The 8,366-nt window shown below is 35.6% G+C and overlaps 1 long non-coding RNA gene across 2 annotated transcripts; it reads right to left on the bottom strand.

Annotated features, from left to right (window-relative positions):
• Window positions 1-1,794: 1,794 nt before the first annotated feature.
• LOC132311393 (uncharacterized) lies at window positions 1,795-5,863 on the bottom strand. 2 transcript variants are annotated; one of them, XR_009482952.1, is made up of 5 exons: window positions 4,369-5,863; window positions 4,081-4,155; window positions 3,566-3,653; window positions 3,370-3,448; window positions 1,795-2,675 (listed from the first exon to the last, which is right to left on the bottom strand). It is a non-coding gene; the product is annotated as an uncharacterized LOC132311393 (long non-coding RNA). The 2 variants fall into 2 exon arrangements; XR_009482953.1 differs by lacking the exon at window positions 4,081-4,155.
• Between the last annotated feature and the right edge of the window lie 2,503 nt (window positions 5,864-8,366).

Here is an 8,366-nt window from a genome sequence, read left to right on the forward strand (position 1 = left end):
GGGGAGGAAGACACTTGATTCACCGAATTTTGGTTGATCAAACCTTTGGGATAAAGACTTCACTTCTGCGGCTATATCATTGGAATGGTCAACTTGATACAAGTCGACATTCTTCCTTCCACCTAGATTCCTACCATTTTTGGAAGATAAAGATCAATGCATTGAACACTCACTCATGCTCTCATATAGGTGATAAGCGCTGAAAAGTGCGCATTTAAACCCCTTAAGCTTGAATGTTCTAGGACCTTATTCTATCTTATTTTACCGTTTTAGTCTAATTTCATGTTATGTCCCTTTTTAGGCACTTATCCCTAAAATAAGTTAATTCAGCTGATTTAGTACATTTAAAGAAGCAATCTCAAGCTTAGTGGAAGAAAGGAGCAATGTGGAAGCAAAGTGGTGAAGAAGCCTTCTTCGATCGATTGAACCAAGCTCCGATCAATCACACTGTGATCATTCCAACCATGTTATGATGGATCGAGCCTTTTGTCCTCATCTTCAGGAAAATTTCCCTTTCGATCAATCCAACATTTCCTTCGATCGATCGAACATTTTTTATCTTATCCCCATCTACCATTTTTGTCCTTTTCTAAAAAATATCCGAAAAATATCTCAGCCTTGTCATTGTCCAAAAAGGCGCCGCCATAGTTCGATCGATCCAAGCAACCTTGTGATCGATCGAACTGCCTCAAGTGCGTGAAAAATAGAATTCCAACCAACTTAAAGGTGTGGTCGTGGTGCAATCATTTGGAGGTCCTAGTGCACGAGGTTTGACCATTGGGTGTGACATTTGAGCTACCTATATAAGGATTTTGGCCATTTTGAGTAGATATACAATATAGAGGTTGATTAGTTTTGGCAAGAAGCTAGAGATTAGAGAGAGAAATTCACATTTTGGGAAAATTCTTCCACTCATCTAGGGTTTCTACCAAGAACACAAGAGGATGAAGATAATTTCTACCATGGATATAGCCCTTAAGGGTTGGATGACAACATCAATGAGTGGCTAAACCATTCTCTTGGGGCTAGAGATAGCCCTAAGCATGCCTCTTAGACTTTGATATTTGCAACTAACGAGGATTTGTGTTGTAATTGTTATCTTGACATCTTATATATATAAATCTTGTTTCTACAATGATTTGTGTAGCTTAATACTTCCAATTGATCATTTAGTTCTATCCATATGTCTATGTATGTTAGAATGAATGTTCATGTGTTTATTTTTAAATTATTTTTAAATTTTATGACGCATGTCTATGTGTGTTGATATTATGAATCTAGTGATGATCAAGACATAGTGCTTAAATAGATTACTCTTGTGATTTATTTGATGGTTCATACTTATTTCTTGATGGATTGTTCCACCTCCTTAGTTTAATTAGTTTAATTTTCATGTCACTAGCTTAGTTATAGTGTAGTTACCTTGCTTTCTTAGATAGATGGACAATCCATGCTTATTGTTTGATGTTCCATACTTCAATCGAATAGGAAATTTTCCTGAAGATAAGGACAAAAGGCTCAATCCATCATGGCATGGTTGGAACGATCACAGTGTGATCGATCGGAGTTTGGTTTGATCGATCGGAGAATGCTTCTTCACCACTATGCTTCCACTTTGCTCCTTTCTTCCACTAAGCTTGAGATTGCTTCTTTAAATGTTCTAATTCAGTTGAATTGACTTATTTTAGGGATAAGTGCCTAAAAAGAGATATAATATGAAATTAGACTAAAACGAAAAAATAAGATAGAATAAGGTCCTAGAACATTCAAGCTTAAGGGGTTTAAATGCGAACTTTTCAACGCTTATCATTTTATTCCTCGCTATCCTTCTCGAAGGTATCTTCTTATGCCTTATGGTACCTTTAAACCAATAATCCACCCAATCAGAAATTTTTACTGCACGGTCCACTTTACATTTTTTGCAGAGCTTATGAAAGACTAGGAATAAATATTGGCAACTGAAAAAAAGTAATAAAGTTCCATCTTCTCTTACAGTAGATAGTTCAACTGTATCAAGGACAACCTCATCATAAAAATTTCCACCAAAAGGGAGACCAGCCAACACACATAAATCTCGAAGGGAAATGGAAAGTTCTCTAACTGAACAATGGAGGGTATTGGTCGAAGGGCACCAAAACTCAAGGAAAGCTTGGAGCACGGGTCGGTGGCGATCATATGAGAACAATGAGGCAAATATGGCATCAAATAATGTTATCCCCTTTTTAAGGAAATTGTTGTGGCGACCCGGAATGTCATCTGTCCACTCAAAATATCCTTTAGTATATGACAACTCTGCTAAAACTTTCAAAGCATTACTCCACTCTACCTCATTAGCATACACTTTATGTTCCAAAAGTGCAAATTATTCTAGTTTATCGGCCTTTTATGGAGTGCTGAATCCAATATCAATGCCTCTGACATGGATATATTCTCATTAAATCCGAGGTTGGTGAGCTTGCATGAAGACATGTTTGACCATTGGGATAGGAAATATTGAGCATCTGACGATGACCTTGGCAAATACAGAGAGGAATTGCCGATAAATGTTGTACCCACATCTAATGTTGTTCCTTTTTCTTGAGGGTCACCTTCCCTTTCAATGATGGTTAGGGTTCTCTTCTTGAAGCATTTAAAAACGCGCCATGGTTAATGCACTAGAGTTAAGAAGTCGATAGCTGAAAATACAAGAGATGTGACATTGGTTATATATATATATATATATACACATACACACACACAAATAAAAATACAATTATGACTCATCAAAAGAAATAAGTGATAATCTGATGGTCATATAAAAAATTATGATACTTACAAAAACAAATGATGGATATTAAAATCAAATAAACAATGCCCGACAGAGCTGATGGGTATTAAAATATATATATATATTGCCCTTATAAGCTGATAATTACAAAATCAAATGATGGGAATTAAAATCAAAACAACAATGCCCGACAGAGCTGATGGCTATTAAAAAAAATTGCCCTTGATGATTACAAAATCAAATGATGGGTATTAAAATCAAAACAACAATGCCCGACAAAGCTGATGGCTATTAAAAAAAAATGCCCTTCCAAAAAAAAAAAAAAAAGCCCTTGAGAGCTGATGATTACAAAATCAAATGATGAGTGTTAAAATCAAAACAACAATGTCCGACAGAGTTGATGGGTATTTAAAAAAAAAAATGCCCTTGAGAGCTGATGATTACAAAATCAAATGATAGGTATTAAAATCAAAGAAACAATGTCAGACAGAGCTTATGGGTATATATATATATATATATATATATATATATATATATAATAAATAAATAAATAAAATTGTCCACAATAATATATATATGTATATATATATAAATTGGCGTACCTTTGTTGATGCAACCCCAGGATGTCAACTCCAAACCGATCCTATCCAGTCAACTACTTCTCCAGCACCAAAATGGGAACTGTGGTGGACATTAGAAATAAAATCAAAGCGGGTACCATGGCAAGCCTAAAAAAATAATAAAAAAAAGTAATAAAAAAAAAAAAAATGCTTCAAGAACATATATACAATGGCTTACCTATTACTAATTAGTGGGCATTAATGCTATCAACCATTTCTTCAGCACAAAAATGTGAGCAACCACTTCTTCAGCACCAAAATGTGAGCTGTAACATTTAGAGATCAAAAGTCAAAATGCATGACAAACAGTGAAATATATATATATATATGTGTGTGTATATATATAATTGCAAAGATGGCAGTGTGTTACATTTCTACTAGGTGGCCGGGTTTGCTTTAACAGTGGGTTTGCAAAGAAGCTATATATATATATATACATATCATGCAAGTCCTCAAAATGGGTTTGCTTTAACAAATGGGTTTGTAGAGAAGCCATATATATATATATACACACATATCATGCAAGTCCTCAAAATGGGTTTGCAAACAGCTACAGAGAATGAGTTGAAGCAGCTCCAGGAGTTGTTTAGCTAAGCTGCAGATTATAGCTTGAACTTAAAGAAACCAGATTGAATACAAGGATACACGGCACTAATTGGTATCTTTTATTCTGAGTTTAATTGAAGACAGTACCTCGGGACAAAAATATTGGTAGGACGGCGGAATCTTCCTGAAGTTGTTTTTTTTTTTCCCTTGTATTTTATAAACCTATCAAAAAAAAAAAAAAAAAAAAAAATGTTTTCACATCCAGAGTTCTTAATGTCAAATAAGAAAAGGCCAGATTGGTGGTCAGACCCAATTGAGTTTAACCCGTATTGGTAGAACCGGCATCAGAGTTGTCCTATCTAAATAAATAAATAAATAAAAATAAATAAATAAATAAAAAGGAAGGAGAAGAAGAAAAAAAAGGGTCTTAGTTACCTGCGTTAGTCTTGCACTAATTCGGCGGTTAAATTGTGTCAGTTTGATGAAGTGCATTTCACCCAGTTAGACAGGTAGCATATTTGAGAAGTTTGTTTGGGAGCCTCCATGTTTGTCCTGTACCCCAAAAAAAAAAAAAAAAAATTGTTGGAGATGATGACTAGGAGTCACCATCTTGCAACTTGTCGCCCGGCTGCTCATTAGCCGAGTTCTTGAATCGGTTCTCCTACCCGAATCAGCTAAAATCTATCATCGTGGGCGCTCGTGTTCTCATCATGGTTTCTTCGAATGCTTGGAGCGGTCCTCCTCCTCGACGCGAAACCGCACACCTTGCAGCGTTGGTTGTTCGACTTTTGCTTATACTAGGAGAGTCCACAAAGACCTGAATTTATAAGCACGATCTGCAGCTAGGCATTCAAATTCCACGAGTATTTAAAGACTTTTTCAAATTGGGTCTTCTCGTTCTCTTGAGTTAGAGATAAGGAAAAAGAGATAGAGAAGAATCAAACAAGATCTGGACATCTCCTATGTTTTAAAAAAAAATGAGCAGTAAGTCAAAGAATTTCAAAACTTATAAATTCTTGTCATCCCAATTTTGAATGATCTCATCAAAAGGTGAAAAAACTGATGTAACAACTTTTATCTAGAAGAGCGAAGCCTAATAAGCTCGGAGTTTGGAAACTTCTAATCCTATATATATATATATATATATAGTGTTTGGTGCTAAATCAAACTCTAGCCAGGGAAATTACAGGCGTGCTTATGGATAAGGCCAGCTTGTTAATAGTCAACCAATTAAGATAACTGTTAGCTGAAGAGAGATAATGGAGCATTACCTTATAGAGATATCATTCTTTTTGAAGTTCTACAACAAAATTCAACAAATCACAGGTAAGATATGTGAAGCGAGAGTTCCGTAAAAGTCAAATCATAAAGAAACATATGCTTGGTCTTCTTTTTGTGTTGATAAAAAAAATAATAACTTTGAGTTATTTGTTTTATGGTCCATGCATCCATGTGCACTGCCAGTGGAATTAGTAAAGTGTCTCCTTTTTGTGAAAGAAAGGTTTATTTGCTCCTTGGATGGCCTCATCAAATACAAGTGATTCTTTAGTCTAGTCAATACAATGCTTTATAAAATAAAAAAAAATTACATGTAAGAAAAAATCAACGAAACTTCCAACCTCCTCCTCGATGGTTGGCAACCAATATGAATCCGAGACATGAAGTGGGGGCATTTGTAGACATGAAAAATTTTATGATGAAAATAATCATCATCATCATTTAATCCATCAATGGGTCAAAATGATACTTTGATGATTGTCAACAATTCAAAGTGTAATTTGGACCTTTTATCAATTTAGTCCAAATAAAATATTAGTACTAGGTAAACATTAAATTAACCAATAACCCAAATTCATTTCAAAAATGGGTTAAAGGACTCAAACCCACTTCAAAAATGGGTAAAAAAATAATTGTCATTCAAAATAATTATATATAAACTTGAGACTAAAATTGATTATAATTTTAAACAAAAATAATCAAGCCATGTTGATGAGATTTAACAAATATATTTACAAACATCTCTCCATGAAAACACAAATTTATTAAACCATCTGAAAAAATTAGACCTAATAAATTTGGTAACTGTTGGCCGGTTGTTATATTATTGTATGAAAAGTTATCATAAAAAAAAAAATAAAAAAAAAAAAAGAATTTTTACTTATAAATGTATTTATGAAGTCATATTTATTATTGGGTTAAGTCAAAGTCTGATAGTTTCAATAGAACGAGGTTAACCTAAATGCTGACGTGGACGTAGGTTTTACTGTTTATTTTAATTGCTTACCTAAAATACCCTTTTTTACTTTTGAATCAAAATACATTACTGGCCCTTTCTCTCTCCTCTTCTGTAGCTCGTTTTCTCTCTCTACTCTCTCTCATTAGACCAAAACTTATTTTCTTCTCAACAGTCCCCTTTCGCTATGGACTCTCTCAGTCTCTCTCCACAAAGAAACCCAACAACAGAGATCTTCTGTGACAACAGAAGTTTGATACACCATATCACTCTCAATTCCTCCTCAATGGCCCTCATCATCAACCCCATACCCAAACTCTCAATCGTCACCTGATGACACGACCATGGATCACGATCTTGATCCGACCCACAACAAACGACGGTCACAAACGGCCTGAGATAGCAACGATTCCGGTCACGACGCTCCTCGAACCCAGTTCCACGACCACAGCCCGATCTTGATTCGACCCACAGCGAACGGCTGGCGCGACGGTCCGAGCTCTGCGGTGCCGCCTTTGTGGTGGTGGTGACTGGTGAACACTGTTGTGGAACATCGCGAAATCATGGAGGGCCACCGCAGTTTTGAGCTCGCCACGTTGCGATGGTCATCGACCATCTCTCATATTCTCTGTTATATATACATGTACATATGTATTTACCCATATATATATATATACCTCTGTGTGTGCAAATATATGTGTGATGTATATGATGGGTGTGTCTGCAATATGTATGTGATGGAAGGAAAAGATAAGAGGCGGCGGGCTTACTTCCGGCGAGAGTTGCAAGACCCAGTTCGTACCAGGTAGGGCCAAAATGATACTTAATGTCACGCCCCGCACATTCTAACACAAGAACCCTTGTCTTATACTAAAACTTGGTACGTGACTCACATCATTCATCCACCATAATCCATGATTAAATCAATAAGAAAACATTTTTTATTCAAAAATCTATCAATCCAAATGAAATTTATTACATCCCCAACTAATTCAAAATTCCACCAACTAAGTGAATCTTATTACAAAGTGTTCACTAAGAAACAATAATAAAATCATAATGTAGAAATCCGGAAATCTCCTTCTCTCACTGAGCCTCCTTTGCAAGCTAATCCATATGCACCTGAAAGTAATAAAGGGGTGAGCTCACAAGCTTAGCAAGAAATTGCTAAACACTATCATCGTTCAGCAAGCTAATCCTTACTTAAAATCCATATATATATACATATATAAGTGACCGCGAAATATTTACTAAACATCGTCATTCTATAATATTAACTCAACCTGTGAAAATTGTAACCCATCTAGAATTTAAATTACTAAAATTCCCGCTTACCTCACATGAGCCCCTGGCTCCCCTCAATCAGTTGGCGTTTTTAATGCCATTACTTCACATGAGCCCCTGGCTCCACTCCAAATAAATGGTGTAAATTGCGTAGTCCCTGACTACCAAATATACACATGTGGCTGGGTTGTACGTCTACTCACCCAGATGGCCCCTGACCACGTCCACATACTAAGGGCACCTTTAGCCCAATGGCCATAACAAAAGAGTATTTCACTCCCGAAGACAGTCCCTGACTGCGCTCAACAAACTTATCATTGGGTAAGTCCCAGACTACCATTCCAACTAGTTTAATCTCTTTAATTAAACACTAAATATACTTAATCAACTTTTACTCATAATATCATGAATTTATCCAACACCTTAATTAATCATTCACTAATTAATTAATTAATTAATTAATTAATACCAACGCATAGTCCTAGAATAAATTACAAAACTATACTCTAAATTTCAACCTCAATATCATTCAAAATTGTTCTTCCCTTAACTGTACTCATCTTCCTCGATACCCATTCTTAACCTATTATGCCAAAATTAATTCTTTACCATTTGGTACCCAATTGACCAAACATAAACTATATATATATACCTCTGTCGGTAGTCTGCACACACACAAGTGATCCCAAATCCAACCTCTGTAACGAAACTAATCCAAAGACAGAATTCATAAACAAAAAACACTCCTGTGACGCACACAATTAATTTGATCACCTGGTCCTCCAGTGGGTTTGCACCATCATTACCCATATTTCCATCTTTCCCTTTTATCTAACAATCAACAACCTTATTTACGTACAATAAATTTTGGCAAAGACTCCTACTGCCAGCATCATCATTACAAGCAACTATTCAA

This window comes from Cornus florida, unplaced genomic scaffold (genome assembly GCF_030987335.1).
Source record: "Cornus florida cultivar Cherokee Brave unplaced genomic scaffold, ASM3098733v1 CherokeeBrave_3.0.0_Hap2_Chr06, whole genome shotgun sequence".
NCBI classification, from domain to species: domain Eukaryota; kingdom Viridiplantae; phylum Streptophyta; class Magnoliopsida; order Cornales; family Cornaceae; genus Cornus; species Cornus florida.